The sequence below is a fragment of the Strix uralensis genome, chromosome 5 (assembly GCF_047716275.1).
Source record: "Strix uralensis isolate ZFMK-TIS-50842 chromosome 5, bStrUra1, whole genome shotgun sequence".
Lineage (NCBI taxonomy): Eukaryota > Metazoa > Chordata > Aves > Strigiformes > Strigidae > Strix > Strix uralensis.
The window spans coordinates 44544117-44570782 of NC_133976.1; the positions used below are offsets into that span (position 1 = coordinate 44544117).

The 26666-nt window shown below is 39.1% G+C and overlaps 1 protein-coding gene across 5 annotated transcripts in view; it reads left to right on the plus strand.

The window, feature by feature from the left end:
- The first annotated feature begins 27 nt into the window (after positions 1-27).
- Positions 28-26666, plus strand: part of SYT1 (synaptotagmin 1) — a 364659-nt gene continuing 338020 nt past the window's right edge. For 2 of the 5 annotated variants that reach the window (XM_074870645.1, XM_074870650.1), the window contains exon 1: positions 30-323. The gene's annotated coding sequence lies outside the window, so the exon portion shown is untranslated. Of the gene's footprint in view, positions 324-1783; positions 1899-26666 lie in introns of those variants that run through there. The other 3 variants (XM_074870647.1, XM_074870649.1, XM_074870646.1) reach the window with 3 other exon arrangements.

The following is a 26666-nucleotide window of genomic DNA, read 5'->3' on the forward strand; positions in this document are numbered from 1 at the left end:
CTGCCTCTCGCGGGAGGGATTCCTGGAGACGCTGCAGTGTGGCGGCGCTCCTGGCGCCGCGCAGCCCCCGTGCCGCCTCCGCCGCCCGCCTTGCCGCGCCTTGCCCTGCCCGCCGGCGGCTGCCGCTGAAACTTACCGCCCGGCGCGCCGCCGGCCCGCCGAGCGCAGGGGGCCGGGGCAGCCTGCCTGGCCGTGCGCGGGGGCGCTCCGCCGCGCACCCCGCCGCGCACCACAGCCTCGCCCCGGGAGGGGCGCGGGCGCGCGTGGTGCCGCCGCGGGGGGAGGCTGAAGGACGAACCGGCTGCGCCCGCACCGGTTGCCAGGTAAGGCAGCGCTCCGGGGCCGCCCGCCGCCGCGCCCGGGCGGTGTCGCCTCGGGCGGGGGGGGGGGGCTCGGCTCACCGGGCGGGGGGAGAGCACATGCTCCGGGGGCGGCTGGTGGCGCCGCCTGCCCGGCGGCTCTGCCCGCAGCTGCGGGGGGGCGGGGGCCCGCCCCCGGGGCGCTCCCGGCGCGGGGGGGCGGTTACGGCGAGGGGGGGCGGCTCAGACAAAGGGGGCGCCCACGCCCCCCGCTGCCGCGGTGCTTCGCCGTCGCCCCCCGCCCTGGCCGTGGGAGCGGGGCGCCGTCCGCCCTCCCGCGATCGCTCCTCTCCTCTGCCTGGAGCCGGCGCCGAGGCGGCCGCCGGGCCAACTTGTTTCTCCCGGTTTCACCTGGCTGCCGCCGCCGCGGTGCCCCCGCCCGCGGCGGGGCGGTGTGTCCCGGCGGTGGGGCACGGCGGTGTGCTGCCCTGGCCCCCCGGCGCTGGCCCGCCCGCCAGCATCTCAGCATTTGTGTATCATTTATAAAGAGCCTTTCCTCCATTACTTAGCGAGACTATCAAGCTAATGTATTTTCTTTCCATGCAATTTCATTTTGTGTCCTCGGACATTATTTCCTTCATCTTACTTAATACCGCTTGTCTTGCTTTGATTTCGGGTGTGTTACGGTGTGGTTCGTATGTGCACACCGTATGGGTAGGGGATCAGCGCTCCGTTTAAAAGTTAATTTTGCCTATCAAACTCTACCAGGTAGAGTAGTGAGAAAGCGGCAAAGAACGTTAATATTTCTTTTGTTTCCAGTCTTCTGGAATAAAGATATCAAACGACTACCAGCTTCTGGTCATCAGTATAGTAAGTAAATGAAATGTAGTCATTGGAATGAGCCTTTATGGCACTTTCAGCAATATGTAATTCAATCATCTCTGATACAAGCTGCCTTTTGCTATTATTCATCAGACCCAGCTGAGTGATTTCTGTCAGATGGGAAGTGGTAGAGAGAAATCTCTAGGTAAATGTAACTGAACAGCTTTCCAAGTGGAGTCCTAAATGAGCACAGAAAAGCACTTGGCTACAATCTCGAGACAGATGTTAGCATCCAAATAAATAATTTCTTTTGATTATCTGGGGGATGTCAAAGTCTTATTTTCTGTATTTAATAGCCATTTGCAGGTGAAGAAGGAGCTCTGTGTTTATTACCTTGTGAACTCAATGCAGATTGCTATAGTGCAATAATATTTCACTGTCTCTGAAATAATATTTTCTGTACAAAGGTCAGTAGAGTAATTTTAGATAAACATACATGTTGTAGACCACAACTAGACTACTAATCAGCAACAGCGATATTGATCCTCTGAGCAGCTATGCAGTGTGCCATCCGTGTTGCGTGTTAATCTATTACGCGCTGTTTAAACTGCTTTGTTGTCCGAGAGAGTTACTTCATCCTAAGAAACGGAAGATGATAGTTGTGGACCCAAGGGGAGACTCTCTTCCTTGTGGATTGACATCTAGAGTTACGGATGAGCAAATGGTTTAGGAGTGACCCTGAAAAGAGAAGGGGGAGCTTTTTGGGTACAAGGACAGGTAAGCAGCAAACTAATTTGCTTCGAGAGGTTATGAAATAACATCTCCTGCCATGCTGAAATAAACCTGCTCAGGAAAAGTGTAAGGAGATTCCACGTGTGTCTAGAATAGTATTTTCTTGTCTCTCTTGGAAACAAATGACCTGATTTTACGTCTTAAGTGTCAAATATGTATTTTTTTTTTCTTACAAGCTTTTTGGAATTGTAGTTCTATTAGTAGTGTCTGAGGGGAATATGCTTTAATGTGGTCTATTACTTGGCTTGTGGTATAGTTGCTCAAAATTTGCATGCATGCAATTCATAAATTGAAACTATATAGCTTAAAAACATAGTGTAGGCAGTTTGAGTGAGAAAAGATAATTTAAAAAAGAACCACAGGGCAGAAGATAATGACATACTGTAGGAAATAATCATACTCCTGCACTTGCAAAAGCATGAAATGTTCCAGTGTAGCCATTTCATACCAAGCCCAATTTTCCTTCACATTAAGAGTGCCTAAGTGAGCCTTATTAATGTTTGATGCAAAAGATGCTAAATCCATTTTAAGGATTGGTACTGGAATTTAAAGAGGTAGCTCACAGCCTAACAGTGCAGTTCTAACACTTCCGCAGAAGAAATGTGAAAAATAATAATTTAACACATATGCCATAGCAGCGCAAGTGGGATATAGCCTTCTCTGTAACATTGATGGGTGAGAAGCCCTTTAAAACTGTAGATACAAAACAGTGTTTGATTTAACAATCTGAAATGTTATCTTACTTTAATCATAACTTAAATCAGATATAAGAGCCCATAAGATGTTCAGTGTTGGTTAGCGTGGTAGTTGAGAAGGTGTGAGATAAGGGAAGGTTCTGTTTGTCAGAAACCTAGAGAAAAAAAAAATCTATACTTTTCCACCTAGCATAGAGAGACTGGAAACATAAAATCCATTTTTATGGTCTTTTGGCAGAATTGGCTGTAATAAGTAAAAAGAAGGAGCAGCTTAGTGTCTTGGCAGAAGTTTTTAAGCCACTCAGCTGTACAGAACTCAGCTAATTGATGTTTCCTGACATGAAAATGAAGCTCTTACTTAGTATATCACAGTCTTTTCTTGTCCATTCAGCAGACTGATTACACTTTTAAAAATACATATGATTGTGTGTGGTTTTATATTTATATACCCATTTAAACACACAGAAATTCTTACTGGGAACTGCGTTCTGAATAAAGAGTGCTTGCTACCTCATATTACCTGCTGTGGAAAAGACATCGAAGTTTGTAGTAGAATTGAAAAGGACAAGAAAATTTTTCTGCATATCCAGAAGAAAAGCATGGAGGAATTATTATGCATGGATACCATGATCTCCTTCCCTCTGCTGGTGAAGCCCATATAAATGTGCAGCTTCACAAAGGGACATACTTCGTTGTTTGATTTACTTTGATTCTCTATAGAATGTTTGTTTTAAACATTACTGGGTATCTAGGAAGAAGCTTAATTAGAAATACACATAAGGGAGACTTGTTAGCCAAGTATGAATTTTCGTTTACTGCTGACATTTATGAAGGATACTTGAGGTTAAAATAAAATCATTTGCCAGACTGAATAAACAAAGCATTATGTTAACAAATATTTTCAGGATCGTTATGTACAAATGTTGTCTTTGCTAGAGTAGGCTTTACACCTTCCTAATACACCCCAGTAAGAGGGGGATTAGGAAATGCTGGTTATACTGTTATACCTTTTACAGAAATACCAGATACCAAAGCAAAATGCATTAGGAGGACAACTGACAAGGACTCTTCATGATTTCTTCTGGTGAGAGGATAAGAGCAGGCTATAGGCAATCTCTGTCAGGGACTACGTGGACTAGCAGAGTGATTTGTACAAGTGGCACATGGAAGAAGTTGTCTGGTTTAAATACTTTTTTTTTTTTTCCTGAGGCATGTAATGACCAAAAGCTAGATAGAAGCTGTAATAAAAATGCCTCCTGAAGTATTACTTTTGACAAATGTCTAATTCAGAATGCTTTGGAGGCTGGCTTTTCTATTGTTTTTTTCCCAGTGACTTAATGAGTAGTACTTCATGGGTCTTCTGTTTACTATAAATGCTTATGAGAGAGTTGATTATTTTTCTTAACCTGTTTTCTGATCACTACTAGTCTGGAGGTATTTCCTCAGAACAGCAGGCACTGAACACTTCTCCTTTTTCATCCTAGAGGGAGTGATGATGCCATCTTTTAAATTCTCAGAGGTTTGCCAACTCCGAATGCCACTTCTCTTTTCTAGCTATCCCTAAAGATGCTGAGAGAAATGTGTAGAAATGCAAAGTAAATCTAGAATTTCTCCTGTGCAGCAGAGTTATCTGATAAACTACTAATATTTATATAGTTCTTCTAAATGCAAGCCCATACAAATTTTAAAGTGTCACCAGAAATTATCTGAACAAACAATTGGGTATTCATCATCTCTGAATAGTTATATTAATATAATATTTCAGGAAAATAAAATCTTATTTAGAAGTAGTTAAAACCAATTTGGTTACTTTAATGATGCTGTGTGTAAGTTTCCTGGACATTATTCAGGATTTATGGTAGTAATACAATGTACTGTATTAGTTTTTATAATGTAGCCATAGTTGTAGTGACTAGGTAGTACAGTGCCTCAAATACATGAGGATACATGCCTCAAAGCTGCTCAGTGATGATTTAATGAAGTTGGTTAAAAACCCCATATACAATTTCTGTTTTGTACCTTTATCTTAAGGGTATTGTTTTCCTATGTGTGGTTGAAGAATCAGTGTACCAGTTGTAATATGGGAAAGCTGGTAACTTACCCAGTTTAGCTCAGAGACATAAGATTGCCTTCAAACGCACTCATCTCCATGTGTTTGAATAACCATGTACATCTGGCAGTTGAAAATAATTGGAGTGCTTTTGTGGGAGGTGCTGTGGAAATAAAGATTCCTTGACAAATGGTTTATCTTGTTCAGGACTGTCTCTCATACTTTTTCTGGAAAATGTGTACATGTACATCATTGACAGGTGGACATTAGACCTAACTCTTGCCTGGAACATGTAACATGTAGTATTAATTATAATATTTTTACTTCTTTCCAAAGCTGTGGATAGTATTTCTTTATAATCAGCTATTTGTTTGATTTCATGAAATCTTAGAGTTGGGAGGGATTCTTAGAAGAACGTGTGACAATTACAGTTAGAGTGGTGGGTTTTTTTTAAAGGCTAAATGTGGTAACTTAAGGAAAACTTAGTGGCATGGTGTTTTGCTAGAAGACACAATCTGTTGGAAAATAAGTGAGGGTTAAAGGTTGATAGTGTAGTACATCCCAATCAAAGTAGTTTTGAAAGTGTTTTTAATTAAAGGACTGCTTCTGTTTCTTGTTGAAATTGTAAGCTTTGTGTTTTGACTTCAGTAAGGCATTTGATTTAGCTTAAAGGGATGTTCTGATTGTAAGAATTAGTACTGCAGAAGGGCACCATTGTCTGAACAGGTTAAAATTTTTTTACTTAATATATTGCAGATGAGACAGTGTATGGGGAATTGCCATCTCCATTATTCCAACTCTATCTTACCTTTAATGATGATTTGGAATAAAATGCAAAATCTATATTCATGAGTATTTATTAAAATTGACACAGAAGTGAAGTTGAAGAAAGTGCTATTTCAGACTGATTTAATTTGGTTTCTCTTCCTACTACATCTAAACAGGTGCTTTAACAAAGTGAACTGTAACACTTCTGTCTACTTCCAGTAAAAAATTTGCAATTTCCCCCAAAAGAGTGAATCTGAGGAGAGACATGGGAATTACATCCAGGGAACATCTTCTGTCGTTGTTTTACAGAGGAGAGAAGACCTATGCAGCTGTAAAGATAGAAATGTTGAGAGTAGGAGAGGTGCCCAACTTCAAAAAGGGTGCTGGATGACTGCAGTTACCTTAGAAGAGACCCAGGAGTTGCATGATTTGAGATATGCCAAATTTGCATCTTAATGAGACTCCTAAGGTCTTGCCATTCTCTTTGAAAAGTTGTATGTGCTGAGAGAGATTCCTTGATTCCCATGTAGTGGAAATACTGATATTAAATTGTGCTCAAGTATGTAAAAGGTCACACACACAGCCGGCTGGTCAGGCATGCAAGCTACAAGAGCTCAGAGTGGAAATAAAGTATCCATTTTTGTCTGAGTAGCAAGTGTATAGGCCTGCTTACTGAGGAGATGACACCTTTCCACTTGAAGTCTCTAGATCAGTATTTCCTTTCCTTTTAACTAGACCAGGTACAAGTTCTCAATTTGATGTAGAAGTTTCTGGATTTCTGCTTTGTGTTAATCCATGAAAACAGAATAGGTAATCAGCTGTCCTTCTGGCCTTAAAATCACCAACCCATTGAACTTACTGCCATTAACTCCTATTGCAACTTTTGTATTAAATCATACTTTTTGTAAAAGGGTGTTGTGAAATGTAGTTTATGTGGAGTGAAGAGGTTCTGTCTGAATGTCTCTTAAGCTGCCCTTGTGTGTTATAATCCCATTTTGTCCCACCTTACTGACAAGAAATTTCTGCTTATTTATTTAACTGGTGTTAATCTTTGAGACCCGATTTAAAGCCCATTGACATTGATAACTGTTCCTTCCACTTATTTTGTTCCTCTGTGTCCTAAAACTATAAATTGTTCTTACTAATAGGAATTCCATTTAACAAGAGAATGGCTGTTACTCTGTCGAATGTGGGAGGACCAATGTCATGTGTCCCATCAGTCTGTGGTGGACTTGTGTAAATAGGCCTTAGTTAGCAGATGCCCATTGGTCAGGTGCTACCTGAAGGACTGTGTCCTGCCAAACCCATTCTGGAGCTGGCCTTGCAGGTGGCAGTCGTTGTGCCTGGCATCTGGGCCAGGGAACCCTGTCATGAATCTGCTTTGCACCAGGGTAAACTTGTCTTGGTGAGAATCTTCCACGTCCTCTTTCCATGTGTCAAGCCATGGATGGTTAATTGGTGGTATTGGTAACATAACAGGTGTCTCTTATGAGAGGAATACAGCTCTACTGAAGTGGCAAGTAAGAGTTATCTTTGAGAGTGTCCTCCCACTGAGTTGCCAAAGATACATCCTTGAGTAGTCCAAGCGAGGGTGAAAGACAAAACACATTTTTGACTGAGTGGAATGATGGTTGAATTGTAGGATTTCTGGATTCTGAAATTAAACATTACCTCTTTTTTAACAGCCCAAGTGTTTAATTAAAGATGTATTTGTTAAACTGTTGCATTTGATACTGTATCTGGGACATATTACTATTTCCTCAGGAACAGTCTTGGCAGTAGAACCTTTTTATCTCTTCCATAGTGTTCATTTCATCATAGTTGGTTTTCATATACTAATAACAAGGAGTTATCTTGCACTTGCGCTTCAGATTCAGCTTTCTTACTTGAAGCTTTGTTAGCTTACTCAGCTGCTAGTTAGAGCAGAGAAACAGCAGGAAACATCTATGTGACCTTGACAGAGGTCAGTTACTTCTTCATGATGCTCTGTGGCTGTGTAAGGCCTTCACTGCTCTTATCTTGTATTATCTGTTTTATTTTTTTAAATCCTAATAGGAGTGAAAGGTTTGCTTTCTGTGTTAATGTGTGTTTAGTGCTCTCTTAGCTTGCTGAGAAAATGCTAAAAGTGAAATCTTCAAGTAAAATCATCTGGGACAAAACCACCTGAAGACATATGCTATACCTCTTTCTTGCATTTGTAATTTTCAAAATATATGTCCGCTTTTAATAATGACTTGAGCCTACTTTAATATTTGATATGCAAATACTGGCTTTACAAATCATACACTGGCTAATAGTTATGGGCTGTTTACTCTAGAATAAATTATTCTTTATAAATATTGATGGACGTTCTGTGTTGTAGGTGAGCAAGGCATAAAACTTGCTATGAAAATCAGCATTTTTGAAGAAATAATAGTAATAAATATTTAGCTCAATATCAAGCAACCAGAACTAAAACAGTGCTCAGTTAAAAAGCCTATCCATGCAGTGTCAACTGGCTTCTAAAGCAACAACCAGCCAAATGTCCATTAAAGGTACTGACGCAGACTTCTGCAGCATAGTAGAGACTGTCTGCACTGTTATTGAAGGATTCAGATGTATCCCTAAAGCCAAAACCTTTTTCTGCCTTTCCAGATGGCTCATGGATGTCTGTATCCATTAATAGGATTCCAAAATGTGTGTATTGCATAAAGGTGAAAGGAAAAATAGTCGGCACAATTTTAATGGAACTTGTCAATATTACTCTAGTTGTAGCTTTTTTGAATTTCCTTTTAGTATTAACGTGAAACTGGGACCATTTAATTTGGGTTGAAATTTGGCTCTTGGAATGGCTCTCCTCTTCAACTACTTTTAAAACAGCTTATGAATTCAGTGGTGTTAACTGATTTCACAGAATAAAGCTGAATTATTTGCTGGAAGGGATTATCACCTGGCATCCCTTAGTATGTGGCATTACTGCCTTCTCCTACTCAGTTCTGTGACATTTTGGGGATGAAGAAAAGCAATTCTTCTGGGGAAATAAAACCCCAACCTCCTAGCATAGTTTGCAGTTTTGTCTTTAGATGTTTTAAGTAGGTGAATGTGTGAATTTGAAAGCATGAACACAAGGGCGGACAGAAGGCCATAGGTGGATGTAGTGAGTACTGAGCCTATTTGAAGATACATTCAGGTTGTTATAGTTAACAAAGGTTTTTTCTTCCATTAGGCCAAATATTGGCTATTTCATGGGTCTTTGGGGATAAATGTATTGATGATTCTGAATAGCTTAGGAGTTACGCTGATGAGGTAATATAAGAACTTATCCTTAAACTGTGAAAAATACTAGTTCAGCCTGTCCTACTTACAGCCATAGTGCTGGTAAGATACTTAAAGGTAGTTGTTTCTGTCATGCTCTAGAGATAACAGTATTGAATATATTCTAAGTACAAAGTTGAAGAGGTGTATTGTAAATAATGTAGAACTGCTTAGTGTTTCTCTCATGCTGTAGTACTTAGAAAAAAGAGTAGGGGAATGTACTCAAACTTTCCTAATATTAAACACCATCAGCAAATTTATTGGTTGTGATTAGTCATGTTTGTTGTAGTTTAAAGCTATTGCCCCACTATTATGGGTTGAATGAGTTTTCTGTATGTATGTGAAATTGTAGTAGGACTGGGAAGAACTAAAGGTAATGGGCTTAGCAATGAAGTGTGCGAGTAGAGGGACTCAGTGACGGTCAAAAATTGTGTACATGTTGGTGCAGAGATAAAGATGATGACTTACATAAAGACTGCATCGCAGAGATGGAACCAATGTTAGGTGGTTAGTTGCAGTGAGTTAGGTAGTCTCTGAGTGCGATAAGTGTATTCACCATACAGGCCAGTATTGTTGCAAATGTGGATACTGTCACAGCATGTACAATATCTATCAGTTTTAATAGTAGTAAATACATGCTTTTTTTCCTAAATAAGGTGTACAGAGCGAGCCTGAAACAGACTGCTTCAGGTCACATTGCTTTTTCCACTGGACTTGGCCTAATATTGTACATCCACTTCTCACTCAGACCAGAATTCTTGTTAAGGTATTTCTCAGTGAATCATATTTCCTTTTATTACATAAGCTGAATTAGATCCCAGAAATTTAGACTCTTTTTTTTTTTCTTCAAAGAAGTTATAGATGAGTTGAAAGGCTGCATAAAAAGTCATTTATTGGCACTATCACTTAGAACAGCTAGTTAGCCTTTTAAACCTATTTTGGTTTTGTAGGCTACTTGCCTGGACGCATGGGAAAAATCAAAAGCAGGATTTTTTTTTTTTGGTAAACATCCTAATGTGTGGTGAGCAGGTTTCTTCTTTTTTTTTTTTTTGGTATGGAATAAAGGAAAAAGATGGCTTACCTCTCCATCCTCAGTTAACATGGTGAATTCCAAATGTGGGTTGTAGCTGGTGACAGCTGTTTCATCAAGAGCTGCTTCATGTTTGTGAGAAACAGTGTTTGCTCTGCAGCCTCTTTAAAACAGGGCCTGACGTATCTTGTAATGAGTTTATACTGTGCCTAACATAATAGGATCCAGATCTTTGACTGGGGTTGTGGACTGTTGTGCAAAACAAATAATAATTAGCCCAAATGTTGAAAAAGTGCCATTATTTAAGGCCCCCAGAGATCAATAAACAATCCCTTGCTGTAACCATATCAACCTTCTCCTTCAAAGGGTTTTGAATTGTATCATGGAAACTTCACACTTGAAAATGTGAACGCTTCTCTGTTACTCTGCTGGATGTAAGTATATTTTGCTTGTCATTAAGACTTCACTGTTCATACTAGGGGACTTGGACACTCAGTTTAGAGCCCTAATTAGAAGCTATGCTGAGTTACTTTTTTACAACCTCTTTACCTTCAGCCTGGTATGAATTATCAGTTTTAAATAGAAGAAAAGTTTTCTGTTTCCCGGTAATCTGATTTGCCACTTTCCAGTTAAAAACTGGGTAAACTGTCTGGCTTGCTACTGAAGAAAGCTATTTTATGCATAATGCCATGCTCACAATGGGTATTTGAATTATTTGCAGGTGGATGATACAAAGGGGCTGGATTTTAGCCTTATGTGGTCAGGAGGGAATTTATCTCACAAAGGAGATCAACTGGTTTCAGCTCCAGTAATATTGAAGAGACTAGCTACTTCATGCCAGAAAGCAATTTCTAAAGGTTTCTGTGATACAGGAAATAGCAAAGTTCTGCTATATCAGCTTCCCCAGTACAGGAGCCAGTTTATCTGTCTGGAGGTTGATGTAATTATTGGACATTTCTGCTCCCCCTTTCAATGAGAAGTTGATACAGGAGAACATCTAGTCCTGCTTTGATACGTGATAGTGTAAATGGGCAAAACAAATCGAAAGCCAAAACCGTAATTGCCCAGGTAGCCTGTCTTGAAGGTAGACTTGAAGATTTCACGTAAAGATTTTAGATTAGATTTTTGTGAAGTGTACAAGTCTGTACATATCGGATGGTTATTTATATTATGTAGAAACCAATCAAAGTAGCAATCGAAGTAGTGTCCTATCGATTTGGTGAAACATAAATCCCATATGACAGATGGGGATCAATGGCAGAGAGAGATTAAGTATGGGATTCATCTCATTTAACTTTAAATACCGTCAGAAGGTGATTCACTTGACCTACCTTAGGCATCTGTCTTTGTGTGAGATGGACAGTTCTCTGGAGGTATCTGTTCCTTTCCAGTGACTGTAAAAAAAAAAAAAAAAAAAAAGTCTGGGATCACTAGATGAGACTTAAGCTAATTTTTAGACCTGACATGGGACACTTTAATCTTAAGTGATGTGCCTAAGGCCTTACTGGGGAGCCTGTGGCAAGATTGAAAACTGAACCCAGGTTTTCTTGAATCCAAGTTAGTAGTGCTAATCACAATACCATCTTTTCTGTGAAGTGGAGAATTAGATCTGTGTCTAAGAATACTGTGTGGTGTCAGCTTAAAATTGCTTTTAACAGTTGCAAATAAAAAATAATTGGTCCAAAGGGGGGTGGTGGCATATATGGAATTACCCAACTAAAATCCAGCTCAAATTATTTATTTTACTGCAGTTAGTATTACTGTATTTGATTCACAGGAATGTCAACCTCAGTAGTGCAGTAACTTTGTGCAAGTGTCTATGTTTAAAAAGAATATTTGGAGATAAATGTTTTGCTGTATAGAATAGCAAATTTGTCTGCAGGATCTGTGCAGTGCTGTCAGGAAAGAGTAAACTTTATGTCTTGAAGTTCTTAATAGTAATGAAAACTTTACTATCAGCTCCACAGAAAGATGGATATCTTGTCAGTAAAACTGTAGATAAAGGTCCGTTGTATTGGGAGTGACAATATTTTATTCATGGCTATGGGCAGTTTGTTGAAGTCGGTCTTGTCCAGTCTATGATGATGAAAGTGGATTTGCATGAAAGGAGACACCTTACATTACTGTGAATCACAACAGTTAAGAGAAAATGTTTTCTGAAACTTGAATACTAAAGCTGATATGGAGAGTGCTATGTGCTTTGTCAGGCTTTTGGTCTTGCTTGAAGTGTGCAGGGAACCAAGCAGGTCTGTGCAAATGGTAGTGATGGAAATAATCACACTTGACAAAGTAGGGGAAGGCTTGTTGTATTGCCTCTCCTCTGGTCAGCAAAGCTCTCAGAGGACAATAGAAAAGCAGTAGCTCAGATGTTGCTAGAGTGTGTTTTCCCCCTCTGAACTGCAGTAAGTTTTGCACCTCAACGGGCACAGTGTATTTGGGGGTTAGCTTGGTTCTTCCTTGCTTGCCTCCCTGCACACACCTGTCCCACTCTGTTCCACCTTAAAGTGCTTTAAGGCTATAGTTTTGGTGTGGTTTGTGACTGAGATGAAATCATGTTTTCTGAACTGCAGTGCAGAATCTGTTTAAATAGCTTTGTGCAATTTGTACATAGAAATCTGCTCAGATGATCCTGGTAATATGTGACCCCCTTAAATTCATGACATCTCATCTCTTTACATGGGAATACACTGTGGCATTAAAGCTTCAGGGTCTAAGATATGTTCTCTCAATGAAGTGCTGTGGAAAGAAAGCAGGGGAGGAGTTCTGCTATATTAAGATAAACCAGAAGCTGGTAATGTGGAGAATGAAATAGGATGTATATTAAGCTTATGCAATTTCTTCCTCTAAAAACTGGGAAATGGCTGTTGGTTTCACAGTACTGTGTATTGTAGGAATTGTATCTTCATGTTAGTTGTAAAGTAAAGTTAAATAAGAATGGTCTAGAAATAATTTTTCAGAGTGCTAGATTTTTCTGTCACAGCAAAATGGTTGTCTTGTTGATATCTTTTGGTCACGAGAATTTCTCATTAGTTTCTATCCTCCTTTGAGTCAGCAGCTAAACATGTTTTTATAGCTAAATGAACCTTTATAAGCAGACATCAACTATATATAAATGCAGAACAGTACAGCTAAAATCTGTCACACTGTCAGAGTACAACTGTTTTCTCTACGAATATGGAAATTGACACTTACCTGCATTCTCTCCCTGCCCTACTTTCCCCCCCATATGTTGATATTCACCCATGTGAAAGAGGCCGATTATACTTTGGCCAGTGTATAAATAATGCAGAAGTTGTCAGTGACAGAGGAAAAGTTATGTTGGGAAAACTGAGGGAGTGAATAAGGAAATAAAAGCACCTTTTAGTGAGGGCAGGGATCTCTGTTTCTATATTGCTTCATGTTAAAAAAAGGTATTGGGGGGGGGGGGAAATCTTTTAGCAGTTATAATTCTTCAACTGAGGACTAGCTTTAATAATAAAATCCCAGGTCGGTCTTCCATCAGAATATTTTGCTCTGCAGTATTTTCCCTTTTTATTTGCCCCAGGCCTCCTGGGAGCAGGCACTGGGTCTTTCCCCTTGGCTGGGAGAGGTGCTGAGCAGTGCCTGAGCTGAATGGATGCCCTGGGATCACGGCAAAGCTCGCAAGGTAGCGTGCATCCCTTCCCTCTGGCTTTATGGAAAGCATTTGGAAAATACAGTGCCATCTGGAGTCAGGATACCTTGAAAGTAAATTAATTAGGCTCATTAAAGGTGGACTTGTGAACTTCAGAGCAGCTGGGGTTGGCTCTCAGTAGCTGTTGTCAGTAGACCCAGGGCCCAGGCACTTGCTGGGGCACAGACTGACTTGGAGTTACTGTCACATTGGCCAAGCTAAATGGCACCTTGTTAGTGTGGCTTATCGATGGCCACCTCTTCTGGGAGGTTGTCAAAATATGATCCCAGATGATGTACAGAATTTGTTTAACTTATTTCCCTCTTCCAATTGCTGTTTCTTTTGAGTATTATTCTGAGAGAGAGAGAGGATTCTGTGCCCTTAAGTTTAGTTGTATATGAGCAACCACTTGAAGGGTCTTGCTGACCTGACAGCAGTCTTCAGTGAAACTTGCTAGGCTGCTTGTCTGCTGGGTCTGCGATACCTCTGGCTAGGGCATCAGCAGCAGATGAATGATGTACTAGCCCTTACTTCTCATAATTGACTCTTTGTTTTCCAGCGGTGATGCTCTTAATGTAGTTGTTGATACTTACAGAAGGAGATAAAGAAAAGCCTGCATCTTTGGTGAGGCTTAAAACAGGAGTTATAAGGAGATACTTGCTTATCTCCAATGTTTTTGATCAGGGAGCTGAAATTTTCCTTGTTATCTTTACTCTTTCATGATTGAGTTGTTTGTTTCCAGATGACTCCTATGCATCTGAGGACAGGGACATGCATGGCCTGATCTGTTCAGCTGCAGGCCTCTCATCAAACACAGCCCAAGGTGCTGGGTATGCTGGCCTGGCCCATCCTGTAGCAGTTACTCTGGTGCTTTCATTTCCAGATAACGAAGGCTTTGAAGGAGCATCCTTTTGTGTGAGGAAGAGATTTAAAGGTTCAGAAACTGAAATGCAAAACTGCAGCCACCTATCACCTCTCTAATGAAACTGAATTTACCAGTGTTTCTAAATGTGTCCACAGTAGTAAAACATATTGAACTTCTTTTGTTCCAGGTGTTGGTTTCAGTAAACTATTTCTTTTTTTCCTTGCTGCTATAGCAGAGATCTTAGTGTAACATCAGGTATGTCAGGTGGAATATGTAAATAATTATGACTTTTTTTACTTTTGTAAGAAGTCTTCACCAGAGAACAGATGATATGTGAAAATACAAAATCAGCATCATTTGTTTAAGGGTATAATGTTACTCTTGCAGACACCTTAAACAACACTTGCTCTTTTGGAACACCCAAATACGATTCTTGGATTGGTTTTACCTATGGCTGTATTAGGATTTGAATTGACTAGACATTTTCCCCAAACTTTTCTTCCTTTACATGTTCCCTTCTCTCCCATACTTTTTTAAAAGCTGTGAGGGGAAAAGGATCGGTACATACAAACACAGGTGTCTCCAATAAAGTCTGTCTAGAAGGCAAAGGGCACTTAACATACTGGAAAGGCTAAAGAGGTGTCATGTATGTAATAAAAAAATAACAATCATTAATACAGTAGACTAGGTGATTAGGTATCATGCTATTGACTCTATGTTTATCACTGATTCAGTGGGTCAATCAACTGTTCTTCAGTGATTGAAGTCTGGATTTCTGAGTGCTCCTGTTATGTTCTCCCAGAAAGCATGGGGGTCCTTGGTCGGTAAGCCCTGGAGTCCTTGTGGTAAGTCACTCATTCTGTGCAGTACTCTGTGCATATAAGTCTCTGAGCATCTGAAAATCCCTTTGAAGTTAAAGTAATCTGTACAAGTGAAATTATACTCTTAAAAAAAAACCACCCAAAAAACCCACCAAACTGCTGAAATAAAAGCATGAGATACTGCTATCAAAGGGTTACTGTGTGTAGACTTACTTTTTCTGGGAGATCTTGGGAAACCTTTCACCATACCAGATTATTCTTCTGAGAGAAACATGGCATATCTGATCTGAGAATCTCTTCAGACAACACATTATTGATATCTCTGCTTGTGAAGGTATACCAGAGAGATTAAGAGAATTCTATGAAATATTTGAAATAATTTCTATGAAAAGGACATAATTTTCTGTTTTGTTTTCCAGTAACTTTTAAACTCCTCTTACAGTTGCAGAGACACTCACTACTTCAATCTAAGCAATGCTATTGAACCCTAACACTTTTCATTATGGTTTATTAGGAAATGTGTGGTCTTCTGAAACCTTAGTCACCTGGCTATTACTGCAGCAAGATTCTGTCTCAAGACTTTTGTGGGGTTTAAATTTTCTGAAGTTTGTTTAGGAACTTTCACTTGGAAATAAAAGTTGGTTTTACCTCTGTTATGTTATAGTGGTGTTTAAAAAATAACGAAGTGTGTAAGTTCAGATGGCTATCACATCAAATAGCTGCAAAAGGATGTAGAAATCCCATGTGAAAAACATCATTGGTCACACAATCTAAACACTTCACAGAATGCAAACTTTTTTCTGGAGCCCTTAATACTGAATACTATTAAAATAAAATGTTTAGAAAGTAATTTCCGTTGCTTAAGTAGCTTTAGTTTCTGTTCAACAGCAGTAAACCAGTCCTTACTCAAATCACTTAGTGACACAGAACACTTTAGACATATCACTCTTTGCCAAAATGAGAAGTCCTTTTTAATTCTGCATGTTATAAGAAAGAATATAACCCTCTAAATTGTTCTTGTCCATACTTGGAATGAGAACAGGATTATACAAACTAGAGTTCATTAAAACTTCCAAATTCCAATTATGCAAGTAATTGGGCCTTAAGAGTACTATCCTTATTGTGGAGCAGAATGTCTTAATTTCTGTTGACAACTGAAGAAAAACTAGGTGTTCTAAAAGTATAAGTAGTTCATACTTTAAGAATGTCAAGATAGGGGTGAGGTTTTTTTCCTGCCTTTTTTCATATTTTGACTTTCTCAGCTGATTTCTTTGTAACATACATAGAAATAGAAAAATGGTAGGGTTTGGGGATGCAGGTTCAAACTGCAAGAGAATCTTGGAGCAATATAGAAACCTGATATAAAATATCATCTCCAGTTTTGACATGGAAATTCCTCACTACTGTTTTTGTTTTCAGTAGATTATATTTTCATAAGAAAATCAGTTATTCTGACAATAGCAATAATCACATTACATGTAAGGATTTCAAAGGTTACTTTCCCACAAAGAATAAGAAAAAAAACCTGCACTGGAGTTCCCTTCCATGGTAGAAGATAGTGACATATTATTCCATTCAATTTTAGGTTGTGCTTCATTGCTTTTGAAATAGATCTACTTGGGACATATGCCCAAACTCAAGATGTGGTCAATGTGCTACTAGGATTATTTTGTTGTTGAAGAGCTTTTCCTTGCCAGAGAAAGAATTATTTAAGACAGATGCTACTGTGACAAACAGCTTGATACTTACTACAATAGATGCTGAAAAGTTTAATATAAAAACAGTGTCAAGATCATAAATACTTAAAAATCTTGTCATCTTAAGCATATATCGGAGGCAATATTTGACAGATCTCCCCAATTTTTTGGGGTGAAGGGCAAAATTGCATAACTAAATTATCATTACTGTTTAAGCAGATCAGGATTTGTAAATGACCAGTTCTATCAGCAGTGCCCAGCTTGAAGCACATTTGGAAGTGCCTTGTTTTCGGTATGTGCTGGGCATGCATCCTGCTAAAATTGGGCTTTATCCATGCTTGACCCAAAGGCAAGTTTTATTCATATGTTAGAAAAACTGAGAGATAGAGGCACTTTGAGCACATGACTGATATGGCTATAGAAGAAGTTGCCTGATGAAAAGCCTGATCCTGTGTAGGGCATATCTTCCCTGTCCAGGATGTCCTGGATACTGCTCAGATGCCTCCCTTGTAAGGTCTTTGAGGTGAGCGTAGCTGTACTGTATACAGATTAATAGATAAAAAACACTTTGCTAGACCTGTACAGTGGCTTTTAGTTCTATCAAGTTGGCACCAAGCCCTTTGTTTTCTCAGTACCCACTGAGCATATGAAAGTATTACTATAAATTTTGGTATGTCCTCATTGTCACCTGACTTAACTGTCTTAAAGGTATCTGTCTAGTCCAAGCTGTGAAGGTTCACTTTCTGTCATTAAAATACAGAGAAGGAGGGATACTTCATTGCCCCATTTTAGATAGCTGTTTTAGGGTGAGGAATCATCCTTTAATGCTGGAGCTCTTTCACTGTTGTCTACAGTTGGAGCCAAAGTAGCTACTGTTGGCCTAGGAGGATGTGATGTCTGCATCAAAAAGACTCATTAATTCCCACCATCTTAGGGGGGAAAAGTTAAATGGAATTTTAAAAGTGTTCATTTAGGTAAATGTTTTTCAAGAATCTTTCTAATCTTCTATATGTGAAAACACGTAGATGGTATTGACTTCAACAAGAGTTACTTGAGGGTAATTTCCATGATAAAAGGCTTTGGAGAGTCATAGGTAGAGAAGTGAAAGCAATAAGGTACTTTCTTTTTCCTAATTTACATGTATGTTTTGATTCTGGGTTTTTATCATGAATATTGCTTTTTTTTTTAATGCCTCTTAGACTTTGGGTATAGTGTCTTAAAGCATGATACTGAAGATGGCTTTGAGTATGGAATAATGAAAAAGTCAAATTAATCAGCTTTGATCAGCACTAGTTGTAGTATGACCATTCTACTGTCTGATATTTTTTCTAATCTGATCAATCTTCCAAACATTAGTGCGTGCTTTGTTTTTACTTTGTCTAATTTGCTTTGCTTGGAAACTTCTTAATGCACAGTGGTCTAAAATATGGACTAAGTAGGTTTCTACTTATTCACTATCACAGAACACTATTGAATAAAGATGAAAAAACATGTCCGTAATACTTTGTGTATTGTGTATTTGTGTCTTGTGTCCATGTAATTTTGTCTTTATTCATACTTGTAGCTGATATGTACTCCAATTAGTATTCAGGTACAGATTCTCATATATGATACTTTGATTCTGCAAACCTGAATGAATTTTTAAGTCTCCTAAGGAACAAATAAAACGGAAAAGGCATGGTGACATAAAATGTTACTAAGAGGTTTTTGTTGAGTACCTTTCAGTGCCCTGCTGTTTACATGATCTCTTAATGGGATCCAGAGAGACCAACCATTAAGCATTTTTCCTTAAGGTTCTGGAAGCAGGATACCTACTGGTGCACCAAAACAGATTTCTGAAAATGGTACAAAATCTCATCAGAAATCTCGTGCTCATGCTTCTTCTCTTTCTCTGACTGCATATGTGGTGCTGTGAATCCCACATATTTAAGTAACAGTGTTACTACTTTAGCTGAGTTGAATGTGCACACATGACTGTATGGATCTATGTACAGTATACATCTGTATTGCACAACTTGTATGCTTTTAGTCTGGCATGGTTGTGTTTTTTGTGACTGTGGGCATGTGTTGTGGTTTAAGCTCAGAGGGCAACTCAGCACAACACAGCTGCTCACTCCTCCCTTTCTCCCCAACACTGAGAAGGGGAAAGTAAGCAAAGATGCTTTGTCTTCCCCCCTGCCCCACTGCAGAGTGCAGAAGGAAGGAGGCAAAAGACCCAGGAACTTGGAATAAAGACAAGGAGGGATTATCTTATCCTTTAAGGCACAGGCACAAAACAGACTTGTTAGGGAAAGGAAAAAAGAATATAAATTTAATACAGACACTAACAACAACACTTAACAGATGGAGTAGGACTGTGAGAAGCATTACTATATCTTGAAAACACCTTCTGCCCTCCCTCCCTCCCTCCCTGCTTTGCTCCCCATAGCTCTACCTCCTCTCCTGCAGGGGCCAGGGAAGGGGGGTACAGTCAGTCCCGATGCTTCTTCCACCTTGGGGAGGGAGGAACTTCTGGCATTCCTCCCCAGCTCCAGCATGGTCCCCCTCTCACAGGAGACAGTCCTCCACAAAGAGACTCTGACATGAGTCACTCCCATGGGCATGTGGGTCACCCCCTATGTGTTGCACTCCTCCCAGTGCCAAACTACAACAGTGGGACCTTCTTTGGACACAGTCACCTGTCCTGGCATGGGGCCCCCCACAGGCTGCGAGTCTGTATCTGCTCCACCTGTGACCTCAACAGGTGGCAGTGGGGGGCGGCCCTGCTGTCTCACCATGGGGTGCAGGGGAGTCTCTGCTCCAGCACACCTCCCACCTTTCTCCTCCTTTCTTCCACTGACCTTGGTGTTCACAGAGATGTTCTCCTCACAACTCCATCTCCTCCTTCTTAAATATGTTATCGCAGAGGCACAGCTACTTGTCCCAGCCTTGGTGCAAAGATGGGTGCAACCTGGAGCTGGGGGAGCTTTGAGAAGCTTCTCAGAGGGAGGCCACTGCTGTAGCTCCCTCTTCTGCTACCAAAAAACCCTTGCCACTCACTCAAACCAGGACAGCCTGGCTTTGCTATTCTTATGAGCCCATGCCTTCCCTTATTCTCTGTCATTCTATATTTGTGGGAGTGAACTCGGGGATCTAAATAGGTGTCATTTAGCCAGGACTTTATGAGTGTCCTTGAAGTATTGTCTTGGGTAGCCACACTTTGAGCATTTAAGTATTATGTGTCAAAACAGCCTCTCCAATACATCAGAACTGAGCCTTGCATTATAAAGTTTTTATGGATATCCAGTTTTTATGGTAAGTATGGAAATATGTGTATGTAAGTATGTGTGCAAGTACTGGATATTTTGTATCCTTAAGGACAGTGTGAACAGGTGTAATTGTTCTGTTCAAATTATCTGTATTAGCTGTCTATCAGTTAAATTAGAACAAAAAGTCTAGACTAACCAATGATCTAGAGCTGCTAAATTAATTTTTTATGCAAATAAGATGTTATTTTAATAAAAAAATAAAATTACATGTAAAGAAGTTACAAAGCCTACAAATTGATGATTGTAATGCCAGCGTCAAGTACCAAAAAAATGAAGAAGCCTATGAAGAGTTATCCCCTGTCACTTGCTATTTCTTTCCCTAACACAGATTTTCAAGCTTTATTCCACATCAAGTGCTGAAACTCTTTTTTGACAGTTCTCTTGGTGGAGCTTTGGGGGAGGAGGGTCAAAGCTCAGGTATGAGAATACTATAAAATTCCAAGGAATAACTGTGCAACAAACTTTCATTCCCCACATGTTCCTCAAACAAAGCTAAGTCCTTATGCTTTTGTTCCTAGTGGTAGCAAGCACACTTCAGAAAATAGTTCCAAAGATTTAAGTGATAATTTCCAGTAATAGTGAAAGACTTTAATTTATACCTCATAATAATCAAAGAAAACATTAAAAAAAAAAACCCCAAACCCAAACAGAGAGCCAACTTTTTTCTTTTTCTTTTTTTGACTTGCTCCTAACAGGACCCTGGTCCCTAACAACATAGGACAGTGATTTTTAAGCAATCAAATCATAAAATGTTTGGACAATTGATGGCTGGGGTGGTGGTTGGTTGTTTAACCTTGTACTCAGGTTATGAGTCCTTTGTCCTCAAACAATCTTAAACACTGTGATGCTGAAAATTCATCAATATCTTGCCGTTAGGCACTTGTTGCCTCATATGGAATTTAGAAACTTAGCACAGGAACCTTAACTCCATATATGATGGTTTGGGCATCTCAGAACAGGTTTTCCGAATGCTGGAATGGTAATTCTCAATACTGCAAAATGCTGTAAAGATACTTCTGTGTTGGTGTGATCACATAGCTCCTAGCTTTGTGCTTCCTGCAAGTGTCCTCGATGACTTGGGTTTCAGCAGCCCTGTGCTCTCAAAATAAGTGTGCATGTATCATTTCCATAAAGATACCTTTGTCTGCCTGCCTTTCCTTAAGGAAGGAGAAGATAGTGGTGAATGTGTCTTATATAGTGATCTGTTCCTTCAAATCAGTCCTCTCCCAGAAGGACTTCACAATGAAGATAATTGACTTTCCAGTCTTGTTCTTAGGATTCTATATTTATTTTTTACATTTTTAAGGTACTGGATAAAATATGTAAGTGGTCACTATTTCTTTGGTTATTAATTGTAATGGGAGAGAGATTCCTCTTACTTCCTCATCTGACTGTGTTTTTGGATTAAAAATACTACCTATAGGTTGGTGCTGCAGATACTCAAAGCCTACCCCTAGCATACCCTCAGGAGATAGATGGGTAAATGAATGCCTAGCTTAGGTGTCCCAAGAGGCTAAGAATGACTGAAGACCAACCTTGGCAAACAGAAGCAGTTCTGATGTAATCAGAAATTTTGATACCTATAGAGCTTAACTGAAAGATGTAGATGCCAAACACTTTGGTAAGGAGATTAGGAATTGTGTTCCTGACCTATCATCACTTTCTGAAGTGGTCGTATACAACACCGGAAATTCTCTGTGGCCTTAAGGATATTTTAATGAAGAAACCAAAAGACATTAGTTTAGAAGAGCAAGGAAGGAAAAAGGATCTGTTGTGCACGTTTGTTCCTGTAAAGACTAAATCTCAATAGAAGTTAAGTATCTCTAAGACTTGGTGGTTTCAGCATGTAGACTAAAGAAGAGTTGTCAGAAACTTATTGAAGAAGGATGAAGTAAATTGAACTGGGATTTAAGATGAACTTTTAGAACTGCAATGTGAATAAGAAAAGGTTGAGTTAAATATATTCCCTGTCTTCTCTTCAAAAAGAAGTACATGATAGGTTTACATTTATTTTATTAAAGCTTGGAAGCTTTAGCCAATGGAAGTCTATCAAATAGTATGCCAAAAAAGTAGTTAAAACTATGGAATACCATAATTTAGCAGTTAGTAGTTCTGGTGACGTATGTTGTTTCTCATTGTATTGCTCATAATTTGAGATATCAATATCTAGCTTTGCTGTCTTGTTTTTATGAGCTACTTAAACCCTACAGATTTAATGAATCTCTCTAGACTGTGCACTAGAAAGAAGCCTTTTTAATGTGCCTGAGACTTATGCAATATGAAAGAAGTTGAAAAATTGTTTAGATCAGTCAGATTAGAATGCAAGTTCACAAATTTAACTTTATAAAAGTAGAATATATTATTGTGTATGACTTGCTTTCTAAAAGGTTAAATTTAACAAATACATGATTTTGACTTCTTACCTCAATTTCTTGCTGTTATGAATTTGCTCTGTGCAGTTTCTTTTCAGGAAAATGTCACAAAATCAGGTGAATACAGGGAATAGAGTTATTATGGGTATTTCAGGGAGTTAATGTTGGCTAAATGCTGTAGTAGAAAGGGAAACTACAAAAGGTGATTGGAGACAAACTTGAAACACTGTAAGAGGGAGGAATGAAGACATGTAAAAGAAACTAAGTATCTTATTAGTTGATAGCATTGCTTAAAAGGATGTTGCAGTTTTCAGGTTGAATGAAAACCAGTATTACATGTGAAGAGATGAATAAAGGACCCACAAACACGAGTTTAAAATATAGGTGTTCCAGACTGGTATCTGAAGCAGCACTGAGGCTGCTCACAACTATGGGAACATGTGGCCCTTGAGAGTGGGATACAACAGGTGTACTATGTACGTGATGAGTAAGGAAATCGGCAGGTGATGTAAAAACCAGGAGTGCAGCGTTTCTTAAGGGTACCCATCAGCAAGGATGTAAAAGCTGCAGTGTTGTAAGTTGTATTATGCAGAAATGTAGGTGAAGTGATAAACTTAATGCTGAAACAGTTTGTTGGTTTTGTTTTTTTTTTTCCCCAGTCCATTATGAAAGATCCTGATACAGCCTTAAATTATGGGTTAATTTTGTGATGTGAGAGTAATGGTAGAGAGTTCTGAAACTTTTTAAATTTTCTTTTTATCTTTGGGAAAAACAGTCTCAACTGACTAACCCAAACAGCATTTGGAATTTTGATGGATAGTTAAACAACTTGAGAAAATCTGTAACATTCTCTTATAACAAGCATAGAAGTATACCTATGTTCATGGCACTGATTTCTTCTTCTTAATCCTTGATCATTAACGATGTATTCCTCAGTGTTTCCAGAAGTTAACTGTCTGTAGGACCATGTGTTGAGCATCATGGAGAAAGTTGAGCTGATTTTTTTTGTGTGTTCCTTAGCTCCTTTAAGTGTGTTTATCATAGGTATTCAAAAAAAAAAAAGAATTAGAACTAAAATATGAAACTGGCACAAAATTTTGTTTTACAAATTACTTTAAATGTTTATCTGCTTTTTGATTTGGGGACTAGAAACCCTGTTACGTGATAAGTCATGTAGTCATGATTGATGGAGCTTAAGTGTTTCGGAGAAAAGGACCCCAGCCAAGCATTACAATTACCATGCAGTAGTTTGGATGTGAAACATAAGTAGAATAGGATCATTTAGAAATGTAGGAATAGAGCCATAGTATATGCTTTTGTTAATCCGAAATCTGAGTGCAAGGAAAAAAAATGAATTGATTTTCCAGACTAGCCAGCTGCTATTCCTGCCCACTACTCCAGCGGCATACAACTCTGAGGTATGTGACCAAAATATGTCACATGAGAGTTTCAGCTAAACTGAGTTCAATTAATAGCAGTCACTGTGTATGCTGTTCACTCCCACAATTGCATATTGATCTGTTTGTGATTCTAATGCTCAGTAATGACTTCATGCTTCTGTCATTGCCACCTACACCCTGGCAAACTCGGTGTTGCATCTGGGCACAAAAAAGGCTGCTACCCAATTTCTTTATCTTGATGTGATAGGTTCATATTAAGTAACAACTCCTAAAAGCTTAATATATTACTAGTGGTAATTACTTATTTAAGTAAAAGCTATGTTCAGTTGTTCTGGTGGGGTTGTGTGTAAAACTGACATTGGGCTGTAGCTACTTCTTAGCATTTATCCACTCAGAGGTCTTTGCTGTGATCTGTCAATGAAGAAAAGTTGAAAGAGTTATTCTAATATGAATAATTTCATTCAAATGACTAGTATAGTGTTAGTAATAATTTGGTAGTATTTCTGTGTCTAGCAAGGCTGAATTCAGTTATTTCTCTCCATGAACTTAATGACAAAGCAACAGGAACATACCCAGAGTCTGGGAGCTCTGTCCCACCACAATAGGTAGTAGGTGCTCTGTCTTACTGTTCATATGTTGGTTATCTCAGGCTCTGATGGTAACTTGTCACAGCAGTTCATCTTGACTAGTGAGCTCTGGGTATGGAAGCTCCATATCCCATTTCTCCTAAGCTTGTGTTTTCCCTGCAGCTGCCCAGACAGCGTGTGGAGGGAGCCTGTCTCTGTTATTCCTCTTCAGGTGATGGCACCAACCTGGAGGCAGATACCATTCTTGGAGATGGGAAGTTGTAGGGAAGAGGTGAAATACCTGGTCAAAGGTGTTACAACTTGGAGGCAGTGATTGTGAGTCAGGGAAATAGGAAGGAAAAGGGGAATGGATCTGGGAGTAAGTGATGGAAAGGAAGGGATGGAGGTACTAGTCTGCTGCATTTATTACACAGTTTCCTATTACTGCAGCAAATGAAGCTGGAATTCTACTGAGAGTCTCCTTCACTATATAACCCAAATTAATCCCCAGAGCATCCTGTGCACTAAATGAAGCAGGATCCTGTGGAGAAAAATAGTAGAGCCTTAAAAAAAAAAAAAAAAAGTGTTGCACTAGGGGGCTGAATTAATTTTGCACTAGCGATCTCACTTCTGCTTTTCTTAACTCTAGAGTACTTATCTTGGAACCATAGCATTATTTTAATCTGAGTTTGGGGGAGAAGAGGGTTGCGATAAATATAGACAAATTATATGCACAACTGTAGAGTATGCAGGAAGCGTTCAACCTGCTATATTACCGTGGAAGTACAACTCTTCCTGACCTCATTGTGTCATTGATTTGAGGAGACAATTTGACTACTACTTAATGAATTTTACTTTCAAAATACTATAAAAAGAGAAGACTCACAGACAGAAATCTAGGAAGGGGGTTTCTTAAAGAGGGAGCTGTGGAAAGGAGATACTTGCAAAATAGTTGTTACAGTTACCATGAAAATGATTTATAAATCCTAGCACATCTCCAATGGTTTAATCTGTATTATGTAAATAGCTATTGCTTCCAGGTGTGTTGACCCACCTAGCAGTCTGAAAGAGAGTGCTCTTTGTGAATTATTTAGCAGTTGGATTGCAAATATTAATCATAAAAAGGATTGAAGCATTTTCTTAGAACACTTTTTGTATCTGGAGCTTTGTTTGCAGGTCTCTTAATGCAGCCTGGGACTGTAACTAATAGGTGTGCATGAAGAAAAACATTTCACTCTGCAGCCTTTTCCGCCCACGTCTTTAGGGTTGCCAGAAATTCTGTCTGTCAGCTAAAATGATGTTAAAGTTCTACACTGCTCTAATCCAAATATGACACAGAATAGGATTAGCAGAAGCTGTTCAAATGTGATAAAATAAATGAATAATAATGAGTTGAAAAGGAAAGCATGATATTAGTGGAACATGACCCAATTATATATGTAAAAATATACTCAACAAAATAGGTCAGAAATACTTGACTAGATGCATTTACATACTGTTTTGAATGTGGAGTCTCTGTGTAGCTGTAATAGTATTATATAAAATTTTGATATCTGTGTATATTTATCTATAATGACCTCCCATAAATATATGTAATTGAAGCGAGACACTGCAGTCTGACTCTTTTCTAGAATATGAAACTACATAAACCAGAACGTCAAGTTCCTGCATTAATGCAGACTTTATATTGTTTCCTCTTTCTCTTCCGCAACTCTTACAATAAAATTTCAGCAGGTAATTTATATAAATTGAGAAAATAAATTTGTTGATCTTGAAAGACCTGGGGTGCAACTGAAAGAAAAATTAAGTTAATTCTTCCCATAATGAATTTCCCCAGAAACAAGCTTTAATAGTGCCTCTAGATTAATAACACAATCTCAAAGGTAGGCATAACTTCCTAAACAGTATTCAAATGTAACTCTTAACTCTCAAATTGTATTGTGAATTTTTTTACACTGAAGATATATCTTAAATTAATCTGCTAATTTAAAGAGGCAACACACACATTTTACAATGTTAAGTTGTTATCCAGTTCTCCTGTCAATATTAAGATATATTACAATCAGCTGCTTGCTTTCTCTAATGATGATAAAGGAACTGTCTAATGTGGTCTGAAAAGGAGAAATGATGTTCACATCAGATGTAGCTTTTTTTTTGGTTCCCTTATTTTGTCACCATGTGAATGACCCATCCATCTCTGTATGTTGATTAGAAAAATCTTAATTTTTGTAATCT